This window comes from Sorex fumeus, unplaced genomic scaffold (genome assembly GCF_029834395.1).
Source record: "Sorex fumeus unplaced genomic scaffold, SorFum_2.1 ptg000086l, whole genome shotgun sequence".
Classification (NCBI taxonomy): domain Eukaryota; kingdom Metazoa; phylum Chordata; class Mammalia; order Eulipotyphla; family Soricidae; genus Sorex; species Sorex fumeus.
The window spans coordinates 8,141,961-8,162,743 of NW_026606143.1; positions in this window are offsets into that span (position 1 = coordinate 8,141,961).

The window sequence follows — 20,783 nt, forward strand, 5'->3', positions numbered from 1 at the left end:
CAAACAAGTGCAAATGTCACTTCGACTATACTTTTTGCCTCTCTGGGATATATTCCCAGGAGTGGTATTGCTGGGTCAAATGGGAGCTCAATTTCTAATTTTTTTTTTTTTGGATCACACCTGGCAATGCACAGGGGTTACTCCTGGCTTATGCACTCAGGAATTACTTATGGCAGTGCTCGGGGGACCATATGGGATGCTGGGAATCGAACTCGGGTCGGTCACGTGCAAGGCAAACGCCCTACCCACTGTGCTATTGCTCCAGCCCCTCAATTTCTAATTTTTTGAGAATCATCCATACTATTTTCCAAAAGGGCTGAACCAGTGGGCATTCCCATCAGCAGTGAAGGAGGGTCCCTTTCTCGCCACATCCACGCCAACACAGATTGCTTTTGTTCTTTTGGATGTGGGTCAGTCTCTGTGGTGTGATATGATATCTCGTTGTTTTGATCTGCATCTCCCTGATGATTAATGATATAGAGCATTTTCTCATGTGCCTTTTTGCCATTCAGATTTCTTCTTTGAGAAAATTTCTGTTCATTTCATCGCCCCATTTTTTGATGGAGTTGGAAGTTTTCTTCTTGTGGAGTTCAACCAGTACTTTGTATATCATTGATATCAACCCCTTGTCGGATGGGTATTGGGCGAATATCATTTCCCATTCTGTAGACTGTCTTTGTATTTTGGTCACTGTTTCTTTTCCAGTATCATTTTAAAGCCCATTTTTAACTCTAGGAAACATTTCTGACTCCCAAAGAGAGGCCATTGTGTTTGTATAATGTACAGGGATGGAACGATAGCATAGCAGCTAGGGCATTTGTCTTGCACGTGGCAGACCTGGGTTCGATTCCTCCTCCCCTCTTGGAGAGCCCAGCAAGCTACTGAGAGTATTTCGCCCACATGGCAAAGCATGGCAAGCTACCCATGAAGTATTTGATATGCCAAAAACAGTAACAACAAGTCTCACAATGGAGACGTTACTGGTGCCCACTCGAGCAAATCGATGAACAACAGGAGGACAGTGCTACAGTGCTACAGCAAAAATATAAAACAAGACAGAACAAAAACCACGAGTTCACGATGAATGATTAAAAAAATTAAAATCAAAGCATGGAGGAAGGATGCCTTGGAAGCAACCACTGATTGTTTCTCAAGTCTCATGAATTATTGCATGTGAGAATAGTATTGAATTACAATTTCTCAAATTAATACCCAAAATAATTAAAAATAGATGACCTAATTTGGGCTCATAAATTATTTTTGAGAACTACTGACTCATGTCAAAGCGTTTCTGCAGTGAAGATTTAGTCCTGCCCTGATTTTCCCTCTCATCCAGTCTCAGGGGTGAGGGGCTACTGACCACTGGTCTTTATACTCACCATTTCCCATCATCACCCTCCACTGACTTAGCCGAACATCACCTAGGCTTGTCCTAGGCCATAACCTTCTACAGACAGATACTGAGTTCACTGTGTTTCTTTGAAAGCTGTATTATCCATGTGCTAGACACTGGAGAAATAGGGACACTTATGAGGCAGATTCAAGACGGCTGCAAATCCCTTTCTTCTCCCTCCATGAAGACGCGGCATTATTTCCCCTCCCCTTGGACTGAGTAGGCTTCCTGACTCTAACAAATACAATATGACATAAAAGACAAGCTACTCATTCTAGGTTCTGAGAACTGGCAGCTTCCATATTTGGAATATTTGCTCATGTGGTTCTTCCTCTCAGAATACACCAACCATGCAGTGAAAAGCCCATGTATGGCAGAGAAGTTATGTCTGTGCTGTGCATAATAGCATTAATAAGTATCCAGTCAAGAGTCATCAGCAATGGCCTGCCTTATGAGTGTGTCATCTTGGTCACTCTAGGCTAGATCAACTACCAGAAGACCACTGTCCCTGCTGATAGCATTGCTGAATGGGAGGAGTGCTCATCTGAGATGAGTCAACCAAACTAGAAAGAGAACTGAAACAGGAATTAGCTGCCTCTAGTATTTGAGAGTACTGCCAAGGGACTGTGCCAAGTGCTATGTGTCCGTCCTCCCTCCATTCCTCCCTCCTTCCCTCCCCCTCCCTCCCTCCCTCCCTTCTTTCCTTCCTTCCTTCCTTCCTTCCTTCCTTCCTTCCTTCCTTCCTTCCTTCCTTCCTCTTTCTGCTCCCTTCCTTGCTCTTTCTGCTTCTTACACTCTCTCTTGCTCTCTTTCTTTCTTTTTCTTATTCATTCATTCTACTACTGGTGGTGCTCATGGGGGGCATGTGGTGCTGGAAATCAAACCCAGAGCCTTGAACACGCAAGGCATGTGCTCCACTACTTGAGCCCCAGCCCTAGCCCTTATCTCTTAAGACTTTTAAATTACCTTCCCTCATATTTTTGTTGTTTGCTGAAAGAATTGAAAATTTATGGCAGTCTGTATTTGGCTAACTTTATCCAGTTCTCTAGTGTCATGTAATGCATTCCTTTAAACACTGTATTTCCTATAAATTGGTGGTTAGATTTAGAGGCCTGATCAAATTGAGATTTGATTTTGTTGGCAAGAATATTTTGTCAGCAGGGCTGTGTACTTCCTAGCATATCACATCAGGTAGCCTGTGATGTTTGATTGTCCTATTTTTATTCATTTTCATTTTGGGGGGTTGGGGGCCACACCTGGCAGCACTCAGAGCTTACTCCTGGCTCTTTGTTCAGGAATTCTGGTGGTGCTTGGGGAATCATATATAGTGTGTAGAGCTGAACTGGGTTTGGTGAGTGCAAGTGTCTCTCTGACTCTCTGACTAGACTGTTTTTAATGATGCTTTGAATGATTTATCACTGAAAGGACAGGAGAGATAGTACAGAGGGTAGGATGCTTGCCTTGCATGTGGCCAACCTGAGTTTGATTGCTGGCATCCCTATGATTCCCTCAGCACTGCCAAAAGTAATTCCTGAGTGCTGAGCTAGGAGGAACCCCTGAGCACTGCAAGTGTGGCTCCCAACACCTCCCTCCACCAAAAAAAAATTTCATCATTGGATCCAGGGGTAATTAACAACCCCATCCCCCATTTAAAGTCACTCTTAGTCACTTTAAAGTTAAGGGTTAACAAGTCTTGCATGCAGCTGATGCTGGTTTGATCTACAGTAGCAGCATTTCTGAGTGCAGACCTGGAGGCCTCCAACACTGCTGCGGTGACCTGGGTAATTCCCTGGCAGGGTTGGGCCCAAATAACACAGTATTCTTGGGTTCTTGCATTGAGATGCCTGCACAGTTGATAGAAAATGGAAGGGGCCCGAGGCCTGCTGAATACCTCCACCTCCTCCTCCAAAAAACCGGAAGTTCCCCTCCAGCCTTTTACTAATGGAAAACATTTCTGTCATCCATTATTTCATTAAGGCTTGCAAATTTGTGCAATTCAAATCCCATCATTTATTTTACCTCTATTAGTGAAATATTTTTAATAATAACTTTCTCTTATGAACTAGTCAGGTACGCTGAGGCACTCTGAGGAAAGGCAAAGCAACTGCTTGATCTCCTAACTTTATTCACTAGTACTGTCAAAAGATGACCAAAGAGTTAATTGCCGTGAGGCTACAGATTGAGCATATTTGATGCATTTCTATGCTTTATATCCATTACTCACTTTTTCATTCCTTACATTTTTATAGAATGTAAGGAATAGAAAAGAGATAGAATCCATATACCATATAATTCACCCATGTACAGCCTACAATTCAATGGTTTTTTAGTATATGAACTGAGTTGTGCAATTATTACAGTAATATAATTTTAGAACATTTTCATCATGCCCAAAAAACCCCAAATCCATTAGCTGTCACTCCCCATTTCCTCTAAGACGCCCACAGCACCAGGCAGCCGCTGAGCTGCTTTATGCTTCTATTGATTTGCCTCTTCTGGACATTTCATATAAATAGCATTTCAGAACACATCGTCTTTGTCCAGTTTCTTTTCCTTTGTTTCATGTTTTTAAGGTTTGTTCTTGTTGTAGCATATGTCATTACTTTTTAACACCAAATAATATTCCATTGTAGAGAGGAATTATTTTTAAAAAACCGATTTATCAGTTGATGTACCTTTGGCTTTGTCATGAGTTATACAATAGCGTCTGAAAGGATATTTCCATTTCTTCAGCCATAAAAGCTGTGTGGATTCTTTGCAGATGGAGTTAAGTATTTTTAAAAAGTTTTTAAAAAATTTTACTTGGTTTTTGAGCCATACCTGGTTGTGCTCAGGGATGACTCCTGGTGGGCTCAGGAAATCATATGGGGTGCTCTGGATCAAATCTGGGTTGGTGGCATACAAAGAAGCACCTTACTTGCTGTTCTATCACTCCAGTCTCAGAGCTAAGGATCTTGAGATGATAACAACCAGGTAAGTCCCTCACTCCAGTAACAAGTGTCCTTCTAAAAGCACACAGAGAAGAGGGAAAGAGAGGGAGAGGGAAAAGGAGATAAAAAGGTAGACGTAGAGATAGGAGTTGTTTCACCTGGAATCAACAGAAGCTGAAAGAGGTAAGGAAGGTTCCTAGAAGCTTCCTAGAAGCTTCCAAGAGAGCCTGACCCTGCCAGCATGTCCATTTGTGACTTCCGGCTTCCAGAACTGTGAGTGAATCCAGTTCCGTTGTTTCAGAGCCACTCAGTTTGTGGGGGGTTGTTACTGCAGCAACAGGAAATGAATAAAGCATTGTTTCCACATTGGGGCTTTTATGAATAAAGTCGCAATATACATTCGGGTACAGTTGTGTGGATCTGTTCCCATTTCAACTATGTACCTGCTTCGGAGCAGAATCGCCAGGTTTTAGAGTAGCTAGCTGTGTAATGGTTTTAGAACTGCCAAACTGTTATTTCCAAAGCAGTGTCAATATTTTATATTCTCATCAGCAGTATAAGAAGGTTGTACATTTCTTCATGTCCTGGCCAACACTTATGATCAAGTGTCTGTTCTATTACAGCCATCCTAGTGGGTGAAGTGTGGTATCTCGTTGTAGGTTTCATTTGCGTTTTCTAATAAATGATATGGGGTATCTTTTTTTTAAATGTAGGAGTACTGCTATCTATTCAGCCATTGATTAAGCTGATTGAACTGGGCATGAACTCCACATTACTTTTAAAAATTTTTTTTAATTGAATATCTGTGAGATAGACCATTGCAAAGCTGTTCATAATTGGGTTTTGTCATACAATGATCTAGCACTCATCCCTCCACCAGTGTGCATTTCCTCCCACCAATGTCCCCCATTTCCCCACCACCATACCCCAACCCCCAATTCTCCATCTCCAGTCTCCCTCTACAAGAGGCACTTTCTTTCTTGCTCTCTCTCTCTCTCTCTCTCTCTCTCTCTCTCTCTCTCTCTCCTTTTCCTTTTGTGCATTATGGTTTGCAATACAGACGCTAAGAGGTCATGGTGTTTGTTCAGGGCATGCGGTATTTTGGGTATATTGGGACAGTAAAGCTGGAGCAGATTTTAAATTGGGTGGAAGCTTTGGGGTGTTTATGAGATTGCCGAGGCTTCCAGAAGCACAGGAAGGTAACCCATCCAGACCCCAAGATAGCCTGGAGATTTCGGTCACAAGACCTGCATATCAGAATTTTCAGCAGTTTATGTCTCCGAGAGATCTGTCCTGAGACAGTAGAATCAGGCCAGGGGCATGGCAGTGATTTTGGATTGTGGAAGCAAGCGGTTGCCAGAGACTCTGTTTAGGCAGGCACCAGACCGACCTGTCCCCATCTGATTTACCCCAGTCTGTTCAGCCTTGTGCAGATCAGAGATTAACTGCAGCTTTTGATCTTTTTTGAGATTTATTTATGTATCTCTGAAACAAGGCCGGTAGTAGAGCTTACGTGGTGTCGCTGGAGTTGGTTCGTGGGGTGTCTGCTAGTGCTTCCAGGAGTACTGGGAAATGAAAGGAGGTAGCCCATCCCAATTCTGAGAAAGCCTGGAGATTTTGGCCACAAACTCCTCACACCTGAATTTTCAGCAGAATATATCTTGGTGATATCCGTCCTGAGACGATGGAGTCAGGTTGTGGATATGGTAGTCATTTTGGATTGTGGAAGCAAACGGCTGCTGGGCACTCTGCTTGGGTGGGCTCCAGGCTGACCACCCCCTCCACTTCACCCCAATCTATTCAGCAATGAGCAGATCCCAGATCAATTGTGGTTTTTGTTTTTATTTATTTCGAGATTTACTTGTGGGTCTCTGAAATAAGATCAATAAATGAGCTTGTATAACTGAGCCAGAGGTGGTTTGTGGGTGTGACTCCCACATATCTAATTTTTGGCCATTTAATTTTTTGTGAACTTGGTCCCAAGTTGTTGCTTATGTTCAGCCAAAGGCAGCAGCAATTTTGAGGTATCAGGAAACCTGAAGGCATCATCAGGCTGTTGATTCACTCATCCTGCAGGTACAGGTTGATGTGCTGGTGGCACCAAACCCCTCTATGGGGCATCTGTTGTGAAGATTTTTTATTAAGACATCTTTTTACAGTCTCTCTCTCTCTCTCCCTCTCCCTCTCCCTCTCCCTCTCCCTCTCCCTTTGCCTGTCTCTCTCCCTCTTGCTTTTTTTGGGTTATATCCAGTGATACTCAGGGGTTACTCCTGGCTCTGTATTCAGGAATTCCTCCTGGCAGTGCTTGGGGGATATGGGGTGCCAGGGTACCAACCCAGGTTGACTATGTGCAAGGCAATACTCTACTCACTGCACTATTGCTCCAGCCCTCTTTTCACAATCTTAAAAAACATTGCTTATGAACATTTGGGATGTTTGTTTCTTTGTTTGTTTTGCCCAAACCACCAACCATAAACACTGTACCAGTTTAGAAACCACTTGGTTTTCTAGTTCTTCTGGACATCTTTACAAGCAGTTCCCATTGCTTAGTCTTAAAAGGCTGTCTTTCAAGAATTTTTTTTAAATGCTGGGCACATGAGCACTTGCTTAAATGTTTCATCACAAGAGGTGGCCAGTAATGAAAAGATGTAATTATAAATGTAAAAAAAAACTCGTTTGTTTTTGGGGCCATACCTGGCAATGCCCAGAAATTATTCTTGGCTCTGTGTTTAGGAATTACTCCTGGTGGTACTTGGGGAACTATATGGGATGCTGGGGATCAAACCCGGGTTAGCCATGTGCAAGGCCAGTGCCCTACCCACTTTACTATCACTCTAGCCTCATGTAAAGCATTTTCTGACTTTTGTAACTCCTGATGCTAGACTGAGGTCAACTAGTCTTGGAATGGGTGGAGCGATAGCACAGCGGGTAGGGTGTTTGCCTTGAATGCGCCCAACCTGGGTTCGATTCTTCCGTCCCTCTTGGAGAGCCTGGGAAGCTACCGAGAGTATCCCGCCCCCACGGCAAAGCCTCACAAGCTCCCCGTGGCATATTTGATACGCCAAAAACAGTAACAAGTCTCACAATGGAGATGTTACTGGTGCCCGCTCAAGCAAATCGATTAACAACGAGAGGACAGTGCTACAGTGCTACAGTCTTGGAATAGTTTCCAAGTTGTGGCCTTGCAGGTACACTGGCTGCTGCCCCTAGGCTGGATGAATGGGCTGAGGCCCAGTTGGTAGCCATCGTGGTATTATAAGCCTTAGAGCTGTATAACTGGATAAGCTGTTCCTTTGTGGGCAGCTGGAGTAGATAAATCATGAGAGGTTGTTCATGAGACGTTGCATGGCAGTTTACCCATAGGTTGTAGTGATCTGAGCCTGGGTATAGATGACATCAAAGGGTCCATAAGTTCCACAACTTTGCCGGCCATTCACCTGTGTGGTGAGTGCATATGTTTGATTGACTTGGGTAATATAAATACTGTCACCCTGCTGGGAGGCAGTTTGGCTGTAGATACTGGAATCCATGAGGTCATTTTCTCACCTTCATTCCCTTTCTCTCAATGTCCATCTCCCTTATTTTCCTTCTAGGTGCCATATGCCTCTTTTCACACACATGGTGCCAAGTGTACATCTCTTTTTGTGAAATGCCTGTTCAGATCCTTTCCTCATTTTCAAATTGGATCATGTTCTTATCATTGAGTTAGAGTTTTTTTTTTTAAAAAACCTCATACTCTGAATGTAAGTTCCTTCTTAAAGAGTTGTCTTCTCCATCCAAAAGAACAAAAGCAACCAGTGTTGTGGGGAGAAAGGGATTCTCCTTCACTGTTGGTGGTAGTGTAAATGGTCCAGCCTTTTTGCAAAACAATATGGACATTCCTCAAAAAACTAGAAATTGAGTTTCCATTTGACCCAGCAATACCACTACTGGGAATATAACCTGGGGGCCCAAAAACACACAGCAGAAACACCATCTGTACTCCTATGTTCATTGCAACACTATTCACCATAGCCAGAATCTGAGAACAACTTGAGTGCCCAAGAACAGATGAATGGATAAAGAAACTATGGCACATCTACACAATGGAATATTATGCAGCTGTCAGGAAAAATGAAGTCAATGAAATTTGCATATAAGTGGATGGACATGGAGAATATCATGCTAAGTGAAATGAGTCAGAAGGAGAGGGACATATACAGAATGACTGCATTCATTTGTGGCATATGAAAATAATAAAGAAGATTAATATCCATGGCCAGGGAAAACAAGGGTTAGGAGTGGTTGGAACTAACCACAAGTGTGTGTGAGGCTGAAGGTAGGTAAGATAGAGAAGAGACTGCTACGACAATAATAGCTGGGAATGATCACACTGGACAAGATCTGAGGGTTAAAAGTAGGTAAAGGGATATTCTTGATAATCTTTCAATAACAATATTGCAAACCATAATGCCCAAAAGGGAGAGAGAGAGAGAGAGAGAGAGAGAGAGAGAGAGAGAGAGAGAGAGAAGAAAAGAGCCTGCCAGAGAGGCAGGAAAGGGGTGGGGATGTTGGATTACTGTATGACTGAAATCAAATCATGAACAGCTTTGAGAAAATTAAAAATTTAAAAAGAAAAAAGAAAAAATGTTTTGAATTATTATTTTTTGCTATAACTTATGGTGTTCTGAGATCAATGATCAGTGATGTAGCTATTTTGAGGTGTTATAAACAATGTATGTTATGATGAGGGGTCAACCAACTCCATAGTCAGACTGATTCCTGGGGACCATCTTGGGGTCTCCCATACCAAGGGATCTTTTAAGCAGGGCCGGTACCTGGGCGCACACACCAAACACACAGGACATTTCCTAGATGGGGCAACAATAGGGCCAGCAGGCTTGAAGATCCTTCTGCGAGGATAGCCCTCCCTCTCCTCACCGCCCCTCCCGCAGCCCACCTTCCCCCCAGACGGGGGGGGGGGGGCAGAGGCAGGGCCTGGATTCACCGGGACGCCCCAGGGCAGCAGGCTGTGGTGAGAAAGCTCAAGCCCGAAGCTCCTTCTCCTCACTCAGATCTTTATTCTTAATCAAATCCCATCATGCCCATCATTGAGGATTTAATTACTAAATAATGTGAAAATGAAGGGCTGGAGCAATAGCACAGCGGGTAGGGCGTTCGCCTTGCATGCGGCTGACCCAGGTTCTATTCCTCCGTCCCTCTCGGAGAACCCGGCAAGCTACCAAGCGTATACTGCCCGCTCGGCAGAGCCTGGCAAGCTACCCATGATGTATTTGATATGCCAAAAACAGTAACAAGTCTCACAATGGAGACTTTACTGGTGCCCGCTTGAGCAAACTGATGAACAATGGGAGAACATTGCTACAGTGCTATTATTTTTTGCTATAACTGTTATGGTGTTCTGAGATCAGTGATCAATGATGTAGCTATTTTGAGGTGTTATAAACAATGTTTATCAAGTAAGTGTTTATGAAAAAAGAGTTCTTGTCTTCTCATTCTCTTGATAGCATTTTAGCAAGGATTTAAATTTTGATGTAGTGCTATTTATCTATTTTTCTCTCTTTTGCAACTTATGCTTTTGGTGTTGTACGTGAAGCCATTGCCTAATCAAAAGCCGTGAAGATTTATTCCTACATTTCTTCTAAGGATTGTATAGATTTAAATCTTACATTTAGGTTTTTGATCCATTTCAAATTAATTTTTATGTATGGCAAGATCCAATTTCATTCTTTTGCATGTTGACATCTAGTTATGACAGTACAATTTGTTGAAAAGACTCTTAATTCCCCATTAAGTAGTCTTGTTACCCTTACTGAAAATTGTTTGACTTTAAATAAATGTGTTTACTTCTGGACTCTTCATTCTATTACACTATTTGTCTTTATATCAGTCTTTATATCCTTTTTATATTTAAAAAAACATACTTTTTTTTATTTTCTTTTTTTTAAATGAATCACTGTGGGATACAGTTACAGACTTACAAACTTTCGTGATTACATTTCAGTCAAATAATGATCGAGTATCCCTCCCTCCACCCCCACCCCATCCGCTACCCCCCACCCCACCCGCCAACCCCCACCTCTGTGACAGGCACATCCCCTTTTATTCTCTCTCCTTTTGGGTGTTATACCATATTGTTTTGGCTGGAGCAATAGTACAGCAGATAGGGCGCAGTCAACATGGCCGACCCGAGTTTGATTCCTCTGCCCCTCTCAGAGAGCCTGGCAAGCTACCTGTGACGTATTCGATATGCCAAACACAGTAACCACAAAGTCTCACAATGGAGATGTTACTGGGCCCGCTTGAGAAAATCGATGAACAAAGGGAGGACAGTGACAGTGACAGTGACCGTACTGTTTTGACTATGATAGTTGTATTGTAAATTTTCAAATTAGGAAGTGTGAGCCTTCCAACATTGTGGGTCTTTTGCAATTCCATATAACTTCTGGGACAATTGCTGCAAAAAAGCAAATTGGGATTTTGATAAGTACTTCCCTGGATCTATAAATCTCTTCAGGGAGTAAATTTATCTGCCACAACTATATGCAAGTTTTTCCATTTATTTAAACCTCTAATTTAATTCAACAATGTTTTGTAATTTTCAATATTCAGGTTTTGTACCTCTTCCTTTTGGGGGTTTGATTTTTAATTTACTTTTAGAAGTACGAGGGATTGAACTCACATCTCCTGCATACAGTTTACAACTGAGCCACATACTGGGCCCCTGTACTTCTTATGTTAGATTTATTAGAGACATTTTTTATGCTATTGTCAATGGAATAGTTTTCAATTTCATTTTCAGAGTATTTGTTGCAAGTGTATAGAAATACAATTGTTTTTATCTTGATCTTGTATACTACAATCTTGTGAATTTATTAGTTCTATTAATTTTTAGTGAATTTCTGAGAATTTTCTATTTACAAGATTATGTCATCTTCAAACTGAAATATTTTTTCCTTTTTCCTTTGGATAAGTCTCATTTTTTTTTCTTGCCAAATTATTCTGTCTAGAACTCCAGCACAATGTTAGATAGAAATGGTGAAACCAGACACTCTTTTTCGTTTGTTTGCTTTATTTTACTGGGTCAGGGGAATGAGACCCATTGTATTTACTGGTTTTGGCATGTTGAATGTGCCACAGATAGCTTGCCAGGCTCTCTGAGAGGGATAGAGCCTTTTGGGGTGGCCTCTAATCGCCCTTGTAGGTGTTCCCATGGTTCAGACCATATTTGAACCCTATCAAATATGGTGCAGCAATCCCGGAAGATGGGTATTAAGTGTCTTATGATTGTCTTATGATGTGTCGCGTGGCCACTTTGTGGCCGCGTAGTCCAGAAAGTTTCCTGGAGTGTGGCGGCAGCTGGGTAGTGGAGGTAGTGGAGGTAGTGGAGGTCTGCAGGTGAGGTATTTATCTGGTACCAGTAGGGTGAGTCTTCTGTGCATAATCCAATCCCTGGGCCACAGACAGGGCAAGGTAGAGTGGGGGCTTTGCCAAGGCATCGAAAATCAGATGGGCTGGACAGTAATGAGATTTGGAGACGACGCTGAACTAGAGCCATTACAGACTGGATTCCACAGGACGTCAAAAGACCACGTGGCCGCCCACCTACGAGATGGTCAGACTTCTTTGTTAAGACCCTGAACGATTGGTTTGAGGGTCTTCATGCTCCTAGAACGAGCAGACACCATTGGGCTACAGTAGCACGCGACAGGGATGAATGGAGACGTTACTGGCGCCCGCTTGAGCAAATCGATGAGTAACGGGATGTCAAGTGATCAAGTGTTTTATTTTGCATTGGGGTCATACTCGGCAGTGTTCAGGTGTTACTTCTGGCTTTGCACTCAGAAATTACTCCTGACCTGTTTAGGGGACCATAAGGAATGCTAGGAATCGAATCCTGGTGAGCCAAAGTAAGAGCCTTATCCATTGTACTCTCTCTCTCTGGTCCCCAGACACTCTTTTTTGTTGTTGTTTGGAGGCCACACCAAGCAGTACTGGGGGGCTACTCCTGCTTCTGTACTTAAGGGTAGCTCCTGGTGGTACTCAGGGGACCAAGTGATGCTAGATATCGAACCCAGGCATGAGTTCAGCCTGCTGAACTATCTCTTAGGTCCACCACCTTGTTTTTTTGCTCTGGACCATTATTCCTTTAAATATTCAAGTTGTTCCATCATTAGCAAGTAGAAGAATCCTTTAACATTGCTTATTATATTGCGGCTGTAGTGATAGCACAGCCAGTAGGCGTTTGCCTTGCATGCAGCCGACCCAGGTTCGATTTTGCTGTCTCTCTCAGAGAGCCCGGCAAGCTATCAAGAGTATCCTGCCCGCACGGCAAAGCCTGGCAAGCTCCCTGTGGCATATTCAATATGCCAAAAACAGTAACAACAAGTCTCATTGGACACGTTACTGGTGCTCACTCAAGCAAATCCATGAACAATGGGAGGACAGTGCTAAAGTGCTATTATATTGCAAATTTGATAGCTTCCATGTTTTCTGCTATACAAATGAGCTATTTCTTCAGAGAGTCCTAGTTATTTATTGAATTGAGGGAGGGAAGTGTCTGAAGCAGTGCTTATGAGGCCCAGGTATCCCTCCCAATGATTCTTGGTCAACCAGGTCAGCAGTTCAATTCAAGAGCCTGAGGATGTAGTGCTGTTTAGGCCTTGTGGTGCAGGCGGTGTGGTCCTGGGATTGGTACTGGGGTTGGCCACATGCAAGGCATTATGCCTCAAGCTATGCTAAATCTTTCCAGTCCCAAGTCCCAGTTATTTTTCATGGGAAAAGACACTGAGAAACCACACTTGTATTACTAGGAGCACTCATTGTCCTTGAGTTAATTGCTTTTTTTTTTCAATTTTTGTTTTATTTTATTTTATTTTTTTATTAGTGAAACACCATGAGGTACAGTTATAGGCTTACAAATTTTGTGCTTGGGTTTCAGTTATACAATGATCAAGTGCCCATCCCTCCACCAGTGCCCGTCATCCATCACCACGGGTCCCAGCATCCCCCCCACTCCCCATCCCCCCCCCCCGTCCCATCCTGCCTCTGTGGCAGGGTATTCCCCCTTGCTCTCTCTCTCTTCTTTTGGGTACTGTGTTTTGCAAGAGAGGCTTTGAGTGGCAATCATGTTTGGTCTATAGACTACTTTTAGCATGCTTCTCCCACCCTGGGAGGGTCCTCACAACACCCTTCATTTGGTGCTCTCTTCTCTATCTGAGCTCCATGAATGGAAGGCCAGCCACACGTTCTAGGTGAGTTAATTGCTTTTACTGTTTCAGTCTTCTCAGTGAATGATGGAATTGGAGTGTTTATAGATTTTAGAAAAAGAGAAATAATTTACTGATTTATAGTAATATCTCCAGTTCATAATTTAAACAAAATTTGTATTGGTATATTTTTCCAGGGCTGGAGCGATAGCATAGTGGGTAGGGCTTTTGCCTCGCATGCAGCCAACATGACCGACCCAAGTTCGATTCCTCCACCCCTCTCGGAGAGCCCAGCAAGCTACCAAGAGTATCTCGCCTGCACGGCAAAGCCTGGCAAGCTACCCGTGACGTATTTGATATGCCAAACACAGTAACAAGTGTCACAATGGAGACGTTACTGGGCCTACTCGAGCAAATCGATGAACAACAGGAGGACAGTGACAGTGACAGTGATCTTTTTCCATTTGTTTGAAAATATCAGTTCCTAAAGACAGGAGCATAATGCTTTGTTTGCTTAATGTTAATATATATCTGTGTATGCTGTATATCTGTGTGCATGTTTATCGTGTGCATATATATATATATATATATATATATATAAATATTACACATACCAGTAGTTTCAAAATAGCAATTGTGGAATTATTTGTAGGAGTTTTAGATTTTTTTGCTATTTCTATTTACATATAGGACACATCCCAAAGGATGTTAACCACTACAGTGAACTCTAAGTGTTTAAAATTATTCTAGGGCCAGAGAGATAGTATAGGGGTTAAGGAGCTTGCCTTGCACGAGGGGCTGACCCTAGTTTAATCCTGACACCACATATGGTCCCTGGAGTACCACCAGGAGTGATCCCTGAGCACAGAGCCAGGAGTAAGCCCTGGCCATTGCTGGGTATGGCCCCAAACCTACCCCCTCCCCCATAAAATGATTAGATTTTTCTTTCTGTTGTTAATCAGCCAGTTTTCTATATAGGTCAATTTGTTTTACTTGGTTCTTCGGGGATTAATGTTTGAAGCTTTTTCAATTTAAAATTTTTCATAATTACATGAAGAAAATATTTATGTTTCCCAAACAAGGTACATTAAAAAAAAAAGACTCGTTTTTGTCTCCTCTATCCTGCTCCTTGTCTCTCTTAAAAAGTAGTGAGATAGCTTTAAAAAATGAGTTTTTCTTTCTCCTTTCCTTGCTTTTAATCCCCAGACACCATTCCAGCACATACCACATCTATTGACTTAACATTCCCCTCTGCATAGCGTCAGCGCAGCAGCAGTGAAACCAACATTCAGTCCAGGCACTTCCAGATGGTCTGTGTGCTTCTCCACCACAGCCAGAGTTCAGCAATGCTAGGACTTGCAAATCTGCTTCTGTGGAAATTTGTCAAAAGACACAGCAGTCACTGAGTGACCAAAAGTTCCTCTTTTCCATATATACCCTGCGAAGATTTTTAACTGAAGGACTTTACTTATTACCTTAGGAAATGTAACATTCTAATTACTTTTCTTGAGCCTGGCAAGCTCCCCGTGGCTATTCGATATGCCAAAAACAGTAACAACAAGTCTCAGGAGACGTTACTGGTACCCGCTCGAGCAAATGGATGAACAACGGGAGGACAGTGCTAGAGTGCAGTTTTTTTCTGAGGGGATGGAGGGTATATGGATTTTGGAGAGACGGCCTAGCAGTGCACAGAGAATATTCCTGGCTTTGTATTCTTTACTCGCTCCCCTGGTGTTCAGGGGATCAGATGTGGTATTGGGGAATTGAGTCAGGGTTTGACTATGTGCAAAGCAAGTGTCTTAACCCCTACACTCTTGCCCCAGCTCTCTAATAGTTTTTCTTTTTTTTTTATTTTTAGTTTTGGGGTGAGAGAGACCATACTTGGTTGTGCTCAGGATTTACTCCCGGTGCTGTGCTCAGGGAACACTCCTGAGGGGAGCTTATGCAGTGCTGGGAACAGAACTGGGCTCATTCACATTTAGGCAAGCACCTTACTCCCTGTAGTATCTTTCCTGCCCCGGCTGCTGCTTTTCTTGAGATCAGTCCGTACACATAATCTTTATTTTTTTTATTTTTTAATTTTTTTTGAAATTTATGTTCTCAATGGATCACCGTGGGGCAAAGTTACAGACTTACAAAATTTCCTGCTTACGTCTCAGTCTACGGCCATACCACCCTGAATGCGCCCAATCTAATCTTTAAAACTTTCCCCAAAGATCATTCTTTATGTTTGTTGGGGGTGGGGGAGGGCACCCCCAGCAGTATTCAGTTCTCAGGGCTTCCTTTTGGCTCTATGCTCAGAGATCCCTCCTGACAAGGCTTGGGGAACCAGTTGTGGTGCCGAGATTGAACCCAAGTCATCGTGCGCAAGGCAAGCACCTTACCTGCTGTACTTTCTCTCCAGCCCCTTTTACTTTCTTTACGATCCTTACTCTATGCACTGGTTAAGAATAGTTTTCATAGTTTGTAATAGAGACCCAAATTGCAGTGGTTTGAACATGAGAGGGGGTTCATTTTTTATTTCCATAAAAGGAGTCCAGGGGTTAGATCTCTGGGGCTGAAACAGCAGCTTTCCCTCCATCCAACACCCCGTCTCCTCATTCCTCCCCTATATTTGGTGCACGGCTCCGTCCGTCCAGATTGCTTTCTAGTCTGTGATGGCGACTGCCACTTAGCCAGTATCTACACGTTCTTGGCAGCAGACGGGAGGAAAGGGAAAGGGCAAAAGGTGAAATCACTCACATTAGTCAGCTTCCTGTACAGAGCTTTCTCCAAAGCCTCATGCAGTGCCTTCTACTCTCACCTCATTGGCCACTGAGATCTGCAGGGAAAGCTGCAAAGTATTATTGTAAAGCTGAGCACACCGCCCCTCCCAACAATCAAGGGTTGCTCTTAGTAATGAAGGGGAGGGAGGGAGAGCCATAGGCGGACAACTAGCAATCTGCGCCACGATCTGTAAATCTCAATAATCATCATTCTGTGGATCGTTTCTTGCACATGCTGAGCATGGCCACTTTAAGACGGCAGAGGTGATTCTGAGGGATAGGGATGAAGGCATTCCACAGGCTCCTCCCTCAGCAGCCATAGCCAGCCAAGGCCACCCTGAATTCTTCCTGCTTTCTGCTGCCTTGCTTCCTGCCAGCACGGTGACCCCACTGCCTTCTACATACCAGTGCTCTCGCTAGAATATTTTTAGGGGACCACCTCGGTGGTGGTCAGAGTTTACCTCTGGCTCTGCACTCAGGAATCACTCCTGGTGGTCTTGGGGAACGATATGGGGTGCTGGAGATCCAAGCCAGGTCAGCCATGTGCAGAGCAAGCACCCTACCCGCTGTACTATCACTTCGGCCAGCAGAATTTAAATGGTGGGGTCTGGGGCCACTCCCAGCAGTGCTTAGGGGCTACTCCTGACTGTGCTCCTACAGTGCTCTGCGGGGCCAGGATATTGAACTGGTGTCTCCGACCTTCTTGATGCTCGAGCCCTGCTGTCTACTTGTAATCCTTACATCTGAACATAATTCTTGTCCCATTTCCTACTTTACCATTGCCAGTTTGTCTCTGAGCTACTGAAAGTTTCCAGTCTTCCATTAGGAATACATTCTAGTCCTAGCAACTACCATTTAGATCTATGGGTCTACTTCTTCAATTCTATTTTTCTTTTCTTTTTTGGCTCACACTCGGCAATGCACAGAGGTTACTCCTGGTTCTACACTCAGGAATTATTCTTGGTGGTGCTCGGGGGAGCATATGGGATGCTGGGAATCGAACCTGGGTCGGCCATGTGCAAGGCAAACGTCCTACCTGCTGTGCTATTGCTCTAGCCCCTACTTCTTCAATTCTAGCCTCTAATGCTGGGGAATTTATAATAACCAGGGGTCAATTCTCTTTTGTTTGTTTGTTTGTTTGTTTATTTTTGGCCACACAACCATTGATGCTCAGGGTCTACTCCTGGCTCTGGAGTTAGGTACTACTCCTGGGGGTGCTCTAGGGGGCACCATATAGGATGCCAGGGATCCAACCCAGGTTGGCCACATGCAAGACAAGTGCTCTACTCATTGGACTCTCTCTCTCTGGCCCCATCAAGGGTTAAATTCTTGAGTTGAAAGAGCACCAAAGCAGCAGGAAGGAAATAGGCTCTATACTTTCATATCTTCTCCAACCACTATTTTTGTTAGGTTTAGTAGGGTGTTTGCCTTGCATGCGACCGACCTGGGTTCTATTCCTCCGCCCCTCTCAAAGAGTCCAGCAAGCTACTGAGAGTATCCCACACGCATGGCAGAGCCTGGCAAGCTACCATGACATATTCGATATGCCAAAAACAGTAACAACAAGTCTCACAATGGAGACGTTACTGGTGCCCACTCAAGAAAATCGATGAACAATGGGAGCACAGTGCTTTCTAACAGTGCTTGGTTTATGGTGCCGAGGATCAAACCCATGTCTCTTGGAAGTGCATGGGAGGCGTGCACTGTACCATTGAGCCATATCCCTGGCCCCAACAGACTAGACAGTTGGTTATGTTATGTAAAGGTAAGGTAAGGCAAAGGCCCTCCCGTTGATCGTCGATTTTGCTCGAGTGGACCCAGTAACGTCTCCATTGGAGACTTTGTTGTTACTGTGTCTGGCATATGAATACTCTCGGTAGCTTGCCGGGCTCTCCGAGAGGGGTGGAGGAATCGAACTCGGGTCGGCCATGTTGGCCGCTTGTAAGGCGAACGCCCTACCCGCTGTGCAGTTTTTGGCTTTGCTTTGTTTGGGGCACATATCCAGTTGTGCTCAGGGCTTACTCCTGGCTCTCCACTCAGGGCTCACTTCTGGGAGGATTTGGGGAACAGCATGTGGTTCCAGGTGTTGAACTCCAGCTCCACTACTGCAAGGCAAGCACCTCACATGTTATACTATCTCTCTGGCCTGTGTGTGTATGGATGAGTGGTTTGGGCACTTTCTGTGAGCCCCGGGCTCAGTTCTGCTCCTTATTAATTAGCGGTGGGAGCTGGGAAATGGCATTCAACCTCACAGCACATTTTTCTCCCTCGTCTAAATGAACTTCAAGGCTATTCTAGTTTGTGTTCTTCTAGAAGCAGCTCTGAGACCAGTATCTGGAGGGGTGAAGAAACACTGAAAAAAGAACGAGGAAGTGAAGGTGTGGGAGATGCTGCAAAGGGGAAAGCGCATGCTCTATAGGTGCTACCCCCTGGGTTGACCGCTGAGCACCACTGGGAGCAAGCACCACATTCTTATTCCCCAACAATGCTGTGTGTAGCCCACAAACAAATAGGACAAGCAACAGCTATTCTACCTGAGGGATGGGAAGTTAAAAATCACTAATATCATTTTGGCCCTACTGGATCTTCTAGATATCCGTCTACATTTAAGCTACTCAGGCAGTTTTCTGGAAGCCAGAGAAGTCCCTCAGAAAAGGAAATGGAAGGTAGAAGTCAGCTCGTGAGCCCTGACGAAGTAGGGGGCACTCTAAGAGCAGGGCACCCTGGAGGTTGGCTCTCTGAGCCTTTCCAGCTCTGACATTCTACCTTGTGAACTGAATTCATTTTGCAAACAAGTAACAACGGGACACCAAATGTGACTCTCTTTATAAACACAAAGATCCTCACAGGCCTCCCTGCTGAGACCACTCTCTGTCGGATAAGGGGAATTTCTTAGAGTAAATCAAGTGAAAACTTCCATCATAGCATCAGAGAAAAGACAGTTAGCAAACCTGTGGGGTCCCTAGAGTCAGCCATTTCCTGTTGGACTGTAACCTTTTGAAGGCTGAGATAAACTTGGATTAATGCCAGGAAACTTACTGACATAAAACAGGTGCTTATTAAAAACTTACAAGAGTGCCAGAGAGCTAGTATGCAGGTAAGGTGCTGGTGCCTGCCTTGCATGCAGCCGACCAAGTTCAATTCCCTGCACTACATAAAATTCCCCCAGCCCTGCCAGAAGTAATTCCTGAGCAGAGTCAGGCATAAGCCCTGAGCACCATCTGAGCCCTGAGGTGTGACTCCCAAAACCAAATATTACTACTACTACTACTACTACTAATAATGATAATGATAATAATAATAATAATAACTTGAATAAATTCACCATTATTGATAAAGTCATGAGTCTAAAAGATATAATACAATATTTTTGCAGCTTACATATAGCTTTTAACTTTTTAATACAGATACAGCTTATTGGCCTTTTACTTTAGCATAGTTTTCACTGTATCACTGTATCACTGTCATCCCATTGTTCATCGACTTAGTCGAGTGGGCACCAGTAACATCTCCATTTGTCCCAGCCCTGAGATTTTAGCAGCCTCTCCTTACTCGTCTTTCCCAATGCTGCCATATTGGAGGCTCTTTCAGGGTCAGCAGAATGAGACCCGTTATTGTTACTGTTTTTGGCATATCGAATATGCCACGGGTAGCTTGCCAGGCTCTGCTGTGTGGACAGGATACTCTCGGTAGCTGGGCTCTCCAAGATATATATATATATATGCCATTCTAAAACTATCTAAAACTATCTATCGTTATAGATAGTTTTAGAATGGGTATTTTATAATGTGTAGTTTTAGGTTAGAGAAAAGTTGTGAAGATAGCACAAAGGTTTCCCATAAGCCCCATGCCTAGTTGCCCCCATTGTTAATATCTTAGGCAACACTGAAGCACTTTATTTTTTCTGGGGTGGGGAGGAATAGACACACCTGGTGATGCACAGGGATCACTCCTGGCAGTGCTCAGGGAACCATACTGTGATGCTGGGGATTGAACTGGAGTCAACTGCTTCAGCCCTGTACCATCTCTGCCCTGACATATTATTGTAAAGACCATATTTCATTCTGATTTTCTTAATTGCTTCCTATTTTCTTTTCTCCTATCGCAGAGAGATCCAAGGTCCCCAGTGCCATCAATAGTCATGCATCCTCAGCTGCCTTTGGGCTAGGACAGGTTCCTAGGCATTCCTTGCTTTTGATGAAAACCTCAAAACCAAAACTTGGTTTTGAGGAGTACTGCTCAGACACTTTGAGGAAGATCTTTTTTTATTTAAAAAAATATTTTTTATTATTGAAACACCATGAGGTACAGTTGTAGACTTACAAATTTTTGTGCTTGGGTTTCAGTTATACAATGATCAAGTACCCATCCCTCCACCAGTGCCCATTTTCCACCACCACGGGTCCAAGTATCCCCCCATCCCACCCTGCCTCTGTGGCAGGCATTCCCTTTTGTTCTCTCTCTCTCCTTTTGAGTGTTGTGGTTT